This window comes from Eumetopias jubatus, unplaced genomic scaffold (genome assembly GCF_037043125.1).
Source record: "Eumetopias jubatus isolate StellerSeaLion01/CBP00866 unplaced genomic scaffold, mEumJub1_p1.0 scaffold_7, whole genome shotgun sequence".
Lineage (NCBI taxonomy): Eukaryota > Metazoa > Chordata > Mammalia > Carnivora > Otariidae > Eumetopias > Eumetopias jubatus.
The window spans coordinates 39,354,379-39,370,540 of NW_028274813.1; positions in this window are offsets into that span (position 1 = coordinate 39,354,379).

Here is a 16,162-nt window from a genome sequence, read left to right on the forward strand (position 1 = left end):
GAACATTTCTATGTACAGCACAGGAGGGAACAGATAGGCTCAGCCGGGCAAGATTGAGGGGAGACTATAGGAAAACCCATGCGACTCCAAGGAGTTTGGGACTTAAGAATGCTTTATTTGGGAAAGCTGTAAACCCCTATGTTGGGATCCTTTAAAGAAAAGGAGATGGTTATTTTCGGAAAGTGGTCTTATATAGAGAGTCAAAAGTCCTAACCAGTGTTCTATATTGGTTTTTCACAGGTGCGGACTGTAGACCACTTGCGTCAGAATCCACTGGTGTGCCTCCTTGCATTTTAAACAAATACAAGGAGTGATTCTTTCACAAACTAAAATTTGAGATTAATGGTTCCAATTAATATTTCCATTATAGAGCCCAGGCCATCATCATCTCTTACTTGGATTCCTGCAGTAGCCCTACATCTCCCCGCAGCTATATTCCCTCTCCAGTATATTCTTCAAAAAGCCCCAAGCCAGAATGAGCTTGAATCATGTCACTGCTCTGCTTTAAGTCCTTTAGTGACTTTCTATTACACTTAAAATTAAGTCTAGGGTGCCCGGGTGGCTCAGTTGGTTAAGCACTTGCCTTCAGCCCAGGTCATGATCGCAGGGTCCTGGGATCGAGCCCTGCGTCTGGCTCAGTGGGGAGTCTGCTTCTCCCTCCCTCCTCCCCACTGTTTGTACTCTCTCTCTTTCTCTTTCTCTGTCCCGCTCTCTCAAATAAATAAAATCTTTTAAAAAATTAAGTCCAAACTTCTCGAAGGCCCTTTTTTGTTAATTTTATCTCTTTTCACACTCCCCTTCAGTCACCATACTTCAGTCCTCTGAGCTTTTAGTGTCTCAAACAAGCCGAAGTCATTCACTCTTTAAAGACTTTGCAGACATTGTTTCCTCTAACCCTCAGGATCACCCCTCTTCTGCCTAATCCTTCCTGCCACTTGAGTGTTACCTTCTCTGAGAGGTCTTTTCTCTGAGTATGGCAGCAGAATTAAGGTACGTACATATGGCTGCAAATGTCAGAAAACCACAACCCAAACTGGCTAAAATAGTAGGGCAGGCTGCAGGCAAGACCCTCCAGGCAGGACCGTCCTCCCTGGCAGACCATCTTCTCTGGGTCAATGTCATCCATCCCTAGATTGGTTGCAGGATGGTTCCAGCAGTTCTAGCCATCTCATCTAGGCCCAGCTGCAAGCAGAGGGGCCAGACCAGCTTTCTCTTCTTGGAGCCCTCGGGAAGGAGGAAGCCTGTCCCTAACAGATTTTTCTTTGTCTCATTGGCCAGAATTGGGTTATACGCTAATTTATAAACCAATCCCTGGTGGGGGGGAGTGGGGTTATTGTGACTAGCTTTGACCAGAGGTTCTTTTTTTTTTCTTTAAGATTTTATTTATTTATTTGTCATAGAGAGAAAGAGCGAGAGAGAGAGAGAGAGAGAGCACAAACGGGGGAGCGGCAGGCAGAGGGAGAGGGAGAAGGCAGGCTGAGCAAGGAGCCTGATGGGGGAATTGATCCCAGGACCCTGGGATCATGACCTGAGAGGAAGGCAGACACTTAACCAACCTAGCCACTCAGGCGCCCCTTGACCTGGGGTTCTTATTCCATGCCAAGTATACCTGGAACAGTTTTGTGACACCCACAGACCCCTTCAAGTGTCTAGTGTAAGTGATATTTTGAGATATCTGTGATTTCTTTCTCTCTCTTTTTTTTTTTAAGATTTATTTATTTTGAGATATCTGCAAGAGCTGATGAGTGGGGGGAGGGGCGGGGGAAAGAACTCCTGGCCTACACTAATCACTTGAAGTTTAAATGACATAGTAATGTATGTAAAGTGCGTAAGCATAATGCCCAGTACATGGTAGATGTTGAAGAAATGGTAGCTTAAAACAAAGACATACACAGAAATCTTGGGAACACAAAACCCAAAATAATATAATTTAAATCGATTCATTTTATCCTTATAAACTAGGGATGGGGTTTCAGTGCAATATATTAAAATATACTACTCCCAAACAATTTCACATATCCGTTCAAGGCAGTTAGAAGAATGGCAAATGAGGGATGCCTGGGTGGCTCAGTCAGTCAAGCGTCTGCCTTTGGCTCAGGTCATGATCCCAGGGTCCTGGGATTGAGCCCCCCATCGGGCTCCTTGCTCAGCGGGGAGTCGGCTTCTCCCTTTGCCTGCTGCTCCTCCAGCTTGTGCTTGCTCGCTCTCTGACAAATAAATAAAATCTTAAAAAAAAAAAAAAGAGTGGCAAATGAGTGAAACTAACTTGGTGGATGGACTAGAACCAAATCAAGAAATATTCAAAACCACACCAAGCCTATATATTTTTTTAAAGATTTATTTATTTTATTTGAGAGAAAGAGAGAGCATGCGCAGGGGGAGGGCAGAGGGAGGAGGGAGGGAATCTCAAGCAGACTCCCCTCTGAGCATGGAGCTGATTGTGGGGCTCAATCTCAGGACCTTGAAATCATGACCTGAGCCGAAATCAAGAATTGGAGGCTTAACCAACTGAGCCACACAGGTGCCCCCACGCCAAGCTTATTAATGTTACCAGCCAGAGAATTTGTCCCTTAATGCCATGGTTTGGCACCACCATCCACTGTGATTGATATGCCTGGATTATAGCTCACTCTGCCATGTTGCTGATGCTGGATAAGCCAGGACCAAGACTTGGCTCTGCATCCTATGGTGTGGTCACCTTGGCTCAATGCTGGGTAGTTCTGGCTTACACCAGTCATGGTTCTTCATTAAATTTTAGTTCCTTACTGTCCTCCCTTAATAGGAGGATGTAATTTTATGACCATTAAGATATCATATTTTGGTCAGAAATAGATAAAAGTTCATCTTGACCTACAGGATAAGTTGGGGAGGCAAGGCATTTGCTTGTTCATGTGTGTATTTGGGTCTGAATGGAGACACTTGAAGAGATGGCTATTTTCTGGTGATGATTCTTATATATTCTCTCCATAAAAGGGAGTGATTTCCATATTTCCAGAAGTGTTACTTCATTCTCAGAATTACCCTGGTTTAGTCATTCAAAAGCATTGCCTCCTACATACTAAGCACCCAAGTTCTGGAGTCAAAAAAGACCTGAGTTCAAATTCTGACCCTGCCACATACTGTCTGTGTGACTCTGAACAAATAACTTCAATAATAATAATAATAATAAATTATATAATACAGAATATTAATGTAATTAGTACTATATATAATTATATAATATGTATAACAAAATACTATAACATCATATCATATTATAACCTAATAGTAGCAGTACTAGTAATCACAGCAGCGAGAGTAATAGAATAGCAGCTACAGCAACAGTGTTAGTAATCAGATATTTAGGATTTACTCTTACGAGGCTAAGTGCTTTGTATGGATTCTTTTATTTGATTCTCACAACCCTAAGAAACAGCTTATACTTTCTTTCTCACTTTACAGACGAGGCAAAATGGATTGTGAAATTTGCTTATAAACTTTATTTTTCTTTCCTACAAAGTGAAGATAATTGTGCTACCTGCCTCATAGAGTTGCTGTAGAGATTAAATTGCTTTATGTTGTAGGTTTTCATTGTATATATAATAAGTGCTCAGTGAGTGGCATTGTTAGGTAGTATTAGTCTACCCCATCTTATACAGCCAATAAGACATTAAAAAATATATTTAATTAATTAATTAATTTATTTATTTATTTATCAGAGAGAGAGAGAGAGCACAAGCAAGGGGAGTGGCAGGCAGAGGGAGAAGCAGGCTCCCGCTGAGCAAGGAGCCCGATGTGGACCCGATCCCAGGATCCTGGGATCATGACCCCAGTGGAAGGCATCTGGTCAACTGACTGAGCCACCCAGGCTCCCCTCTGCTCGATTCATTCTTACAACTTTTTTTTTTAAAGATTTTATTTATTTGACAGAGAGAGCACAAGCAGAGGGAGAGAAAGGGAGAAGCAGGCTCCCTGCTGAGCAAGGAGCCCAATGTGGGACTCAATCCCAGGACCCTGGGATCATGACCTGGGCCGAAGGCAGCCGCTTAACTGACTAAGCTATCCAGGGGTCCCTGCTCGATTCATTCTTATTCAAAATGGTTTTGGCCTGCTTTTTTAATATTCAAAGTGGTATGTGGTTCCTTAATCCTGTTCCAAATATTGTCAAATCAGGAAAGGGTCAACAGAAATATCTTAGGCCAAATTATCATAGACTGGGTGGCTTAAATAACAAGAATTATTTCTCACAGTTCTGGCGGTTGCAAGGCTGTGATCAGGATGCCAACATGTAGGGCGCCTGGGTGGCTCGGTCGGTTAAGCGTCTGGCCCTGGCTCGGGTCATGATCTCAGGGTCTTGGGATCGAGTCCCACATTAGGCTCCTTGCTCAGCAGGGAGCTTGCTTCTCCCTCTCCCTCTGCCTACCACTTCCCCTGTTTGTGCTCTCTCTCTCTGTCAAATAAATAAATAAAATCTTAAAAAAAAAAAGGATGCCAACATGGTCAGGTTCTTGGCGAGTGCCCTATTCCAGTTTTACGTAAAGAGGGCTGTCTTCTTGCGTGTTCTCACTTGGCACAAAGAACAGAAAGCTAGCTCTCTGGCCTCATCTTATAAGGGAACTAATCCCATTCAGGAGGGCTCAACTCTTTTTTTTTAGGATTTTATTTTTAAGTAATTTCTGTATCCAAGGTGGGGGGGCTCCACCTCACAACCCAGAGATCAAGAATTGCATGATCCACTGACTGAGCCAGCCAGGCACCCCAAGAGCTCTATTCTTGTAACCTATTATCTCCCAAAGGCCCCACTACTAAATATCATTATATTGGGGCATTAGAGTTTAACATATGAATATTGGGGGGGCATAAACATTCAGTGCTTAATGTCTACAAAGCTATATTTTCAGTATGGAATTTCTCCTGTCTTGGATTACTTTACACACACACACAAAAACCAGATAAATTGACTGGCTGCTTACATCAATGTCGAAACTTCACTTAAGAAGGGGCATCTGGGTGGCTCAGTCGGTAAGCGTCTGCCTTCAGCTCAGGTCATGATCCCAGTGTCTTGGCATAGGGCCCCGCATGGGGCTCCTTGCTCGCTGGGAAGCCTGCTTCTCCCTCTCCCACTCTCCCTGCTTATGTTCCCTCTCTTGCTGTCTCTCTGTCAAATAAATACATAAAATCTTTTAAAAAAAACTTCATTTAAGAAGACGCTAGGAGTGAAATTCATGATCTTTTAAGAAGCCATCTTTCTACTATTTAGTAAGTAGTAATGAACCCATCTTTTGTGAACAATGATTTCCGGGGCCAGTGGGAAAGCTCCCTGTAGCCTTGGATGTGAGCGCCACCTGCTGGATGCTGTACACAAAAACTTTCCTGTACCTCAACCCAAGAATGGCCAATCCTTTCAATTCTTAATGGGAAAATGCCCAGGCAAAACCCCTTTTGATTATAGGTCACAAGGACAGCTGTAATGCCTAAGGAGTAATGTAATCTTTGAGTAAACGTGCAGATTTTATAAGAAAAACACACTCAGGAAACAAATCCAATGCAAAACTATTCCACTGAGCTATTGTTTATAAGCTTGCCAGTGCCAAGAATATAGTAAATAGTTCTCTGTTTATATTATGAGCTCACTGAGTTTTATACATTGGTGACATAGGCAGTCGGTGGGTGGCTTTTTACCTTAAGGAGACTGTACCTATATCTTGCAGAAGGGTAAGAAATTAGGGACCCTTTGAATATAACCATGTGTTGGCTTCAATACTAAATACGTAATCTCTTCAATTTTAGTTTTGGTGCCATACTCACTGCTTGGGGCTTAGGGGAAAGTGTTTCTTTGTTTCACTTTAATGACCTCTGTGAAGATAACTTCATCTGTGAATTATGGACTCAGTAGATGGGGGCTCATAGTAGCATTGGGACAATTTGTGATTTCCACTGAGGGCAAGAGGTAGAAATGGCTCTTTAACGGAAATAAATACATATCTTGGTCTATCAAAAGCTTCATGAAGTTTCTCCCAGAATGATCCTTGGTAAGGACATGAACATTGCAAAGCTTTGTTTGTGTGGTAGCTACCTACGGGAGGTAGTGGGAAAGAGACAATCACCCAACCTTCTTCTCCTTGGGTCATTTTTGATCACTTCTGCAGAAATTTAAAAATTTTGATTGCTTTTGCAGAAAGTTTTTAAATTGGGCCTTTCCTTAGCTGCCGCTAAGGTGCTCTGTGCTTCAGAGGAAGCTAAGGCTGCATTGGGGTGAGACCCTCACTTTACTCAGCGACTAGCACTGTGCCCCACAGAGCCCGCTCAGGACTCGCCAGCCCATGGCCTCCGTCTAGGAGCTCGCCTGCATGATGATGAGCTGACAGTCATAGGGGATAAGATCAATGCCTTCATTAAAGCAGCAGGTGTAGATGTTGAACCTTTCTGGCCAGGTTTGTTTGCAAAGGCCCTGGCCAATGTCAACAGCAGGAGCCTCATCTGCAATGTAGGGGCTGGTGGACCTGGCCAGGGGCTAGTGCTGCACGAGCAGAAGGTCCTGCTTCTTCCACCACTGCTGCCCCAGCTGAGGTGAAGAAAGTGGAAGCAAAGAAGAAGAATCGGAGGAGTCTAAGGATGACATGGGCTTTGGTCTTTCTTTTTTTTTTTTTTAAGATTTTATTTATTTATTTGAGAGAGAGAGAGAGAGAAAGAGCATGCTCAAGCAGGGGGAGTGGCAGGCAGAGGGAGGAGCAGACTCCCCACTGAGCAGGGAGCCCCGATGTGGGGCTTGATCCCAGGACCCTGGGATCATGACCTGAGCCAAAGGCAGACACTTAACCGACTGAGCCACCTAGGTGCCCCAGGTTTTGGTCTTTTTGACCACACCTCTTCTGTAACCTCTTCAATAGAAAGCTAAGCTCTTAGAAAAAAAAAGTTGTCCTTAGGTTATCACTGACCCAAAGATTGTCTTTAGTATATTCTCGACATAAGGAGACCAGTTATCTGCTTTAAGGATTTTACAAAAGCTGGTACCATATATTTCTCCTGCCCTGGTTCCCCTTTCCTAACACTGGAAAACATCATGCATAATTCACAAGAGTCTTTTGGGCTAAGCAAAAATTTTCTATCTTTGTTCTTAAGTTGGTTAATGGATTTTTGTGGCTAAAATTTCGAAACTACAAAATAGGATTCAGATTTGGAAGGGGCTCAAGGCAGATAGAGCTTTCTGTTTTTATTTTTGGTTATGTGCAGCTTAGGACCATGATAACATGATGGTGTTGGAATTCATTATTTGATGGAAAATAATGGATCCTTTACAGGAATCTATGTTGTGGATGTTAACTAGACTTATTTTTGCAATACATACAATTACAGAATCATTATGTTGAACACCTGAAACTAATATAATATTATATGTCAAATGTACCTCAATAAAAAAAGAACTGTAGCATATGAGATTGCATGACATTTAGCACTCTTGTCTGTACCTACATCGATGGCAAGCCAGAACACAGAATGGAGATGTTACTTCTTACACCTACAATGGTACAATCAGCTCATGAGATTGAGGTATTTTGTCCTTGCTAATGATTGCATGCCCAGATTTTTGGCTTCTCAGGACCTCTCAGGATGCTACCAGTTCTGTTTCTTGTACTCTTAGTCTGGGACATTTATCAATGCTTGGGTTTCTATTGTCCAGCAATTCTACCCCATGATATGCAACCCCTGGAAGTTTTTTCAAATGTGACTTTCAAATTGAGTTTTGTTAAAGTTGGTCTAATAGTGTTATCATGTAGATATGCATCATACCTAGAATCTTCTTGATTTTACACTAAATGGATTTTAGTATTCTCTGCTTTTTCATCATTGAGTTCTCCAAAAATGTTGCTGGGCAGAAATTTGGTTCTGGGCCTCTGTGGAACAGAAGAGAAATGGCAGATTTACACAGTCATGTGCTATAGAAGTCATCAGATTTTGCAAACAGAATTTGAAACGAGACAGGAATGGAAGTGCAAATCTCAGTGGGTCTTAGTGTTTCATCACAAAGTTTTGTGGTAAAACCAAGATGAAACCACAAGTTTCACTGTTAGCCAGACCAGCACTGGAAGAATGATCGATTTCAAGGTTAGCTAAGGTCAGGCAGAAACTTGGCTTTATTCATATGTTCAAACCCCAGACCTACTGAATTTTGTATGATTTGGGGTTTCCAAAACAGAAAGCATTTTGGGGCCCAGTCCAAAGCCGAGGCCTACGGACTAAGGGTAGGGGAAAGTTGTTTTGTGTTGGTTCGCACTTCAGCGATGCCAAGGTGAGGGATTTTATCTTCAGTTACAAGTGGAGCCTTATTTACTTAAACTGTTCTTTGGAAGTTTACAAAACCAAAGTATGTCCTTTCTCCCTGTCTTCCTGCCTAATAAGAAGACCAGGATTCTTCTCCCAAAGTCTCCAGATGTTTCTACAGGCCACAGGAAGATTTATTTCTTGAAAAATTTCATGCCTGCATTTACCAGCACTCAGACTGTATTCAATTTCTTCGGCTCAATATTTGGGTAATTCTCTAGGGGTAAAAGTAGCAAGGTTGCCTACTCTGAAAGAATTGGACCCAGCCCAATAATCTGAAAAAATCATGTTGTAGTTTCAGAATAAGAATTCGAAGAAAACAAAAGAAACAGTCAAGCTCAGAGCCTAAGACCTGTCCCCCCCCGTGGAGCGTGGGAAATGTGACACATCAAAGACTCTTTCCTTTGGCAACTTGTGGGCAGCCCAAGTTCTGATTAGGGCATTATCAGTGAGTAATATGAGGTTAGGAGTGACTTTCGTTATGCCAGGACCAAATATTCTAGAAGGTGGCAAATCCATCAAGTCAGTTGGGTATGTTTTCAGCTGCAAATTATGGAAAACCCTTCTATAAGGTGTCAGTCCTATAGGGTGTTATTTGTCTTTCTCAATAGGAATTTTGAGACTGGCATGGTGGCTCACTGATGCCATCAGGAACCTAGACTTTTTTTTTTTTTTTTCTCCATTTCACATTCTTATTATGGTCACCTTAGGATCTTAAGATGGCTGCTGTGGTTCCAGACATGATGTCTGTGTTCCATACAGGAAGAAGGGAAAAGGAGTTGAAGGGTAAATACAAAGGCTTAAGCGCAAAATGGTGAAAAGGCCCATTTCATGCAGAAAACAAGAATTTATCCACAGGACTACCCCAGCAGATTTTCACATGTGTTGACTGGGTCATACAGTCAATAATATCTACCTTAACTAGTTTAAGACAGGTGGTCAACAATAAGAGGATACTCTGTAACTGCACAAAAGAGCAGGTGTGAAGTACTCATGCTGAGTACCTGCTGAGGCAGGTCTTACCTACAAATCAGAGCCATGGAATAACAGCCAGTAGAGAGCCTTACAGCTAAACTTGAGAGGACTCTCAAAGAGAAGGTTCTCTGTGAAAGTTCATGGAGAAGTCCAGGAGAGATGGTATCAGGTGATCACAAAATGATTGTGTAAACTACAATAATTGGGCATGGGATGGTTAAAATGTAATGTTATGAGCCATTGTTGACCATTAAAGTTTTCAGAATGAGAAAACCAGCTAAACCCACATCTTTCAGGGTCTTAAGGAAGACTTCCTTCTTCCCTTCCTTCCTTCCCTCCCTCCCTTCCTTGCTTCCTTCTCTTCCTTTCCTTCCTCCCCCACTCTGCTTCTTTCTTCCCATTTTTCTTCTTTCCTTCTATTCATGTTTAAGTTTTTAATCATGAAAAATCTCAGCATACAGAAAAAGAGAATTAATACCCCACATACCTCCCATTAAATTTCAATAAATTATTATTTTTCATATTTTATCTTTCATTCTATATACAATATCATTAAACACACATGTTTATGAGTATATACACATATGCACATACACATATATACACATATCTATCTACCTGAAGCTATTTAAGTAGGTTGTAGAGTCTTCACCCCTAAATACTTGAGCATATATCTCTTAAGGAGATATTTCTATGTGGTTGTGTAATTGCAACATAGAGCTATGATAAAAAGACTGAAAAAAAGGAAATATGATTTATAAAGAAACTGAGGCAAGAGGAATCCATGAAGCAAGTATGTGTAGAATGGGGAGTGTCCATACAGCCTCATCCTTAAAGATGATATTACTCTAGCAATACCTGCCAAATGCGTTGTACTCTCTGTAGACAAACTCCCATCAGAGAGAGGCATGGCTCAGAAACATAAACTTAATTTTCTAAATAGTAATTTTTCTAACTGTATCCTAACTTTAAGGAAGAGAAAAAAATCAGAATGCGAAACATTTTCAACCTCTTCTACTACCCTTTTCTTTCCTTTTAAACTATGAAAACATTAAAAGTTAGAGAAAAGTTGTTAAAATAACTATTCATGTATGTCACCTAGAATTTAAAATGGAAATTTGGGGGCACCTGGGTGGCTCAGTCGTTAAGCACCTGCCTTCGGCTCAGGTCATGATCCCGGGGTCCTGGGATCGAGCCCCGCATCGGGCTCCCTGCTCCGTGGGAAGCCTGTTTCTCCCTCTCCCTCTGCCCCTGCTTGTGTTCCCTCTCTCGCTGTGTCTCTCTCTGTCAAATAAAAAAAACAAAACAAAAAACTTAGTAAAATGGAAATTTAGGGGTAACTTTGCCTTTTGAAAAGAGAACAACAAATCTTAATCTTCAAGTGCAAATGTACCAGAGGGAAAGAAATGAAGTTCATGGATATTCCAGAGAAGGGTTGTTTTGTGAATTTAAAGAAGGTAGAACAATGGAGAACAATGGTGAAAGAGAGGGGTTAGTTTGATTTGTGGAGACTTTAAAATCCTCAGAAGGAAGTTATGTGAAAAGGATGAGACAAAAGAAGATAAATTGGTGCCAGGCACCTTTCATGCTTATCTCATGAAAAGAGCTGCCATTTCTTTCTGCCATTGGTGTCAGAGTTCCTGAAGTATTGCTCAGTGGAAAAGCGCAAGTCTCACTGGTGGCCGGTGCTGCTGGCCAGTTGCAGACAGCGCAGAAGATGATGGGTGAGCTCTACCTCTCTCACCTCTTCCAGGGACAGAGCTGTTCCTTCCTCCTTCACCGGATAAGCCATGAGCCCAACCAGAGTTGTGAGGGAACCAATCTACAGCCAGTGGTGCCTGGGGCCCATCAGATTCCAGCCAAAGCAAGCTCCTTTCAGGTGATTGGTGGGGGTAAAAGCAAAAACAAAACCCACAGTGGGGTAGATTGAGAATCAAGGGTGAAAAGTGAGATGAGTGGCTCAAGCTCAGTCCACCTAAGAATGGATTACAGCATCAGTGGCCAGGATGCCAATGGTTTTTTTCTACCCCTCTTAAAGTTGTGAGATGTTATTGTTGAGATCACTTGATCCAAGAGGTTAGCTTGATAGCTAAGGCACAGAGAGCTACCACTGTGAATATGGATGTATATCTTTCTAAACTACCTTGTTTGAAAGATTAGGTTTTAAAAGATCTTTTTCTTAGGTTTTTAAAGATTTTATTTATTTATTCATGAGACACAGAGAGAGACAGAGGGAGAAGCAGGCTCCCTGCAGGGAGCCCGATGCGGGACTCAATCCCAGGACCCTGGGATCATGACCTGAGCCAAAGGCAGACGCTTAACCAACTGAGCCACCCAGGAGCCTGAAAGATTAGGTTTTTAAGCTGCCTGAAGGACAGGCAAAACTGTTTTCTTTCTTCTTGAATTTTCCTTTGTCACTCTTATTTCTCCCTGGTCACCGCACTCGTGTCTGCTTTTGCTACTGTTGGTTTCATCAAACCTCCACTCTCACAGGCAAGTGTGTGTATAGCTTGTGAGGCTAAAGGTGGTGAAAAAGGTTTCCTCGCTGGCCCTGACTCCCTCTGGTCTTTCTTTGGGGCTAATATACTCTTGTTTTAATTATTCTATCTCTCCTGACTCCTGAAATCTCCTTTTTTTTTTTTTTTAATCGGGTGAGACTAACCTCAGGCCTCTACTGATGAGAGAGAACTTTCAAAAGCAATATTCAGAGGGTGTGCTTGCCAACAAGCACCCACCTTTTGTACGAGGCCATATGTTCTCTAAGGGATGGGAATCTATTAACGGACTTTGTCGCCTGAGGGTTTTTTATTCTTTCCTCTTTCAGACTTAGAAGGATGTCTAAAGTGTTTATTTATTATTAGCTCAACTGAGAGCAAGTGAGTGTCCTTATCATTCAAAAACAAATACACCTGTCTGGCAACAGGAACTCTGCCTGGCTTTATGAACCAGGAAAATCAACACTTTATTCAGAGCTCAGCCAGTAAACCTGAGGGGCCTGTAAAGTCATGTTGGAGAAGGGGTTCTTTGTGGAAGGATCTAAACTTCCACAGGCTCAAGAATTCCCGCTGGAAGACCAGACTTGCTAGTCGTTTGTCTGCACTGACTCTGTATCCTACTTCTGTGCCCTTTACCCCTAAATGTGAAATATAAGAACTCCGATGGGGGTGGGAGGACACACTGAAACCAGGAGGGAAGAGCTTGAAGGGATAAAGGGAACTCAACATCCCGTGACTGCTGTCAGGCTAGCACTTCTTCCTGGTATCTCCTAAGGGCCCCAGACCTTCGCTACTTTCCCTTTTGCTAAAAAAGGAGCTGGGTTAGCTCCAAGATTTAGTCATGGCATTGTCCTGTCTTCCTTCTTCTAGAATTAAAAATGAAATTTAAGAGTCACTTTGTTTCCAAAGGAAAAGGGTGTCTTGCTACTGCCCAAATGCACAAGACTGTAACACCCAATATTCATTTAGTGATTTGACTCATCTCTGAATACCTATAAATTTTAAGGACAAAATAAAGGTGCAGTATGTGACCTTGCCCTCTAGAAGTTTATGATCTAATGGGGATATAAGATACTTCGCATTCAGGTCCCCAACACCCACACCAGATCCACATATCCGTGGCTCCTACTCTTAAATCATCAACTTCAAGGACATTTTCATATGGGAGACATTTTCACCCGTTGCCCCTGACTCTTTCCCTCTGCAATTTTAAGCCTTCTCAGATTGGACTTAAAGGAATTTTTTTTTTTAAACAGCTTTAGAGTGACCTGAACAGGTGTGGGTATTTTTGTCTTCTTTTACCTTAGCTGTTAGGATGTAGTTTGATGGTTTATCAATGGGGGGAGAGATTTCTTTCTTTCTTTCTTTCTTTCTTTCTTTCTTTCTTTCTTTCTTTCTTTCTTTCTTTCTTTCTTTCTTTCTTTCTTTCTTTCTTTCTTTCTTTCTTTCTTTCTTTCTTTCTTTTCTTTCTTTCTTTCTTTTTCTTTCTTCTTTCTTTCTTTCTCTCTTTCAAGATTTTTTAAAATTTATTTTTCCACGCGCAGAGAGAGAGAGTGCATGAGCAGGGGGGGAGGGCAGAGAGAGAAGCAGACTCCCCGTGGAGCAGGGAGCTCCATGTACCAGGACCCTGGGATCATGATCTGAGCTGAAGGCTGAAGCTTAACCGACTGAGTAACCCAGGCACCTGGGGGGAAAGATTTCTACATCAAATGTAGGAGTTTGGGTGAGGCGTGAAGGATAATATCTTTGATGGAATAAAAATGCTCAGGATCTCTTTCAAGAAATGATCCCAAATTAAGGAATAATTGAACATATGGTTATTACTACTGATGAATGCAGTCAACCAAATTTAGAAGTCGTATTTGTCATATTTTCAAACCTAAGATAACCTGTGAAAGAGTGCACAGTTTGGAAATTAGCAGAACTGTGTTCAAATTCTGCTCCACCATTTTCTATCTGTAAAGCTTTAGACAAATAACTTGCTAAGCTTCTAAGGCTCTGTTTTTACCTCTGCAAAATGAATATTACCAACATTCACTTTTCAAAATGATGTGAAGATTGAGACAATGTGTGTAAAAGCTTTTAACTCTGCCTCGCCCCCCCCCCCCCCCCCCCCCACCGCCCGGTGCTAATTCTGTCCTTGTCTTTTCCTCCACTTTTCTTTGGAGGATTATGTCTGTATTTTATTTTAGTCCATCCCCCTTTTTTTTTTCCCCCTGGTCTTGGCTTTTCTCATTGTTTTTGTTCTTATTTTTTCTGGCTGATCTTGTCTCTTTGGTTTCCCTCTCTCTCCTCTCTGTGGATGTTTGTTTTGCCTGTATTTATTTTTCCATCGTGAACTTTCCTTGAGTTCCTTTCTCATTTGCCTTTTTGCAGGCATCTTTTGTTTTACCTGGGGCTCTAGCCCTTTGCACATTGATGTCAACACTGACTGCTGATTTTGGACTTTGCTGAGGAAAGGAGGGTGGAAGGTGTGGGAAAACCACTCTTACAGGGCCTAGAGAAAGGCTATTGGGAGGTTGGAGCAGCTCGTTGCTTGGCTATACTTATTTTGCAGACATACACTTCAGTTCCTGGCCAGAAGTCTGACGCGTTTTCCCGCAGTTCCTCAGAATTTTTGAATCTTGCCCGGATCTCACTCTCTTTCTCTTCGCTGCCTGTTTCTCTATCTGGTTGCAGTAGAGCTCCGCTTTCCCCTCCCCAGCTTCCTGCTGTCTTGCTTTCTCTGAAACATGTTTTACCTATTACTGCTCCTCTCCAACGTTTCAGTTATGTGGAACACCCACTTGGAAGGGGAGTTGTTTTTGAAGAGGGGGAGGTCATTATTGATAACAGCAATAAGAATAAGGGTTGCATAAGAAGCACCAGTGCTTTTTCACATAAGGCCAGAAACAAGACAGCAGGACTCATGACCCTGTTCCATTGGGCATAGATTCTTAATAGAATCCAGAGTTCAAAGGATAGAAACAAGCTAAGGGAGTGGTGGGTGGTGACAGGAAGGAGAAGCCAGGGAATATTTCTTGCAACTTAATTTCCACAAACATTTATTCATCACCTATGCTGGGCCAACCAGTGTGCTAGGCTTTGGGTATCATTTGATGACCAATATACAGAAAAGTGTTGTCTTTAGCAGCCTTTGATAGTTACAGTTGTGTTCTAAAGAGTTAGAATCTCCCTGCAACTCATATCTGGTATTTTAAATTTGGACCGAGTTTTCTATCAAGAAACACCATAGAAGGGAGCCTGCGACTCAAGTGGCAACAATAAATCTTGCTGTGCTTGTGGGCAATCGTTGGTGGCACACCACGACTACCAATTATGTGTCCTTAAATATTTTCATTGTGGAAATTCTAAGCAAATGTAGGGAAAATAGCATAGTGAATGTTTATGACGCATCACTCGGCTTTAATGGTTACCATCATTTTATCGACCTTGTTTATCTCCTCCCTCCTCCACTATTTTCCTGAAATATTCTCATGCAAATTCCAGACACCCTGTCATTTCACCCTTATTTCAGTCCTCATCTCAAGTAGGCAAAGACATTTTTTTACATAACCATCATACCATTATCACGTGCAACAGAATCCATAATAATTACATAATTTCCTTTAATATTCCTTCCACGTGCAAATTTTTCCTGTTATCTCAAAGGTGCTTTTTTATAGTTGGTTTATGTGGATGGAGATCAAAGCAAAGCCCACAATTACTTTTGGTCCTTTGGCCTTTTAAATCTGTTCTCTGTCATAGGCCCCCTCCATTTCCCCCCACACCATTGCTTCTTGTAGAAATTTGATGTAGTGGATGCTGTGGTGTGCTGCCCAGATCTCTTCTTCATGACCAAAGTAGTCATTCCAGTAGCTGCCAGACCCACAGCATGCATCTAATGACCGACTATTTAGAGAGTAAAAAGGCCTGGTTTTCATGCTTTAATTTAGGACAGCTCTGGAGGACTATCTCAACTCTAGAGTTTCCTGTAGGACTAAGACATCAGTTGTGATTACATCACAGCTCAATTTCTTCCTTTGCCCAAACTTTTTTCCCTCACTCCCTTCAGGAATGTTCTTGTGGCTACTGCCCAGTAAAACGCCTCACACAAATCACCACGTCAGAGTCTATTTCTTAGGAAACTTGACCTAGACAGTTGATACTATGAGCACTCCGAGCAAGCAGAATGTAAAATGGGATTTTAGAGCTGGATCACCTGCCTATCAGCTGGCAATACAAGCACCATTACTGCTGGTAGATGAATACTGATAACATTCATATGATGTAGAGTTGCAAGTCTAATTTTTATTCGATTTTAATTTTTTTAGAGATTTATTTATTTATTTATTTTAGAGAGAGGGCACACACAAGTGGGGGAGGGGCAGAGGGAGAGGATCTCAAGTAGA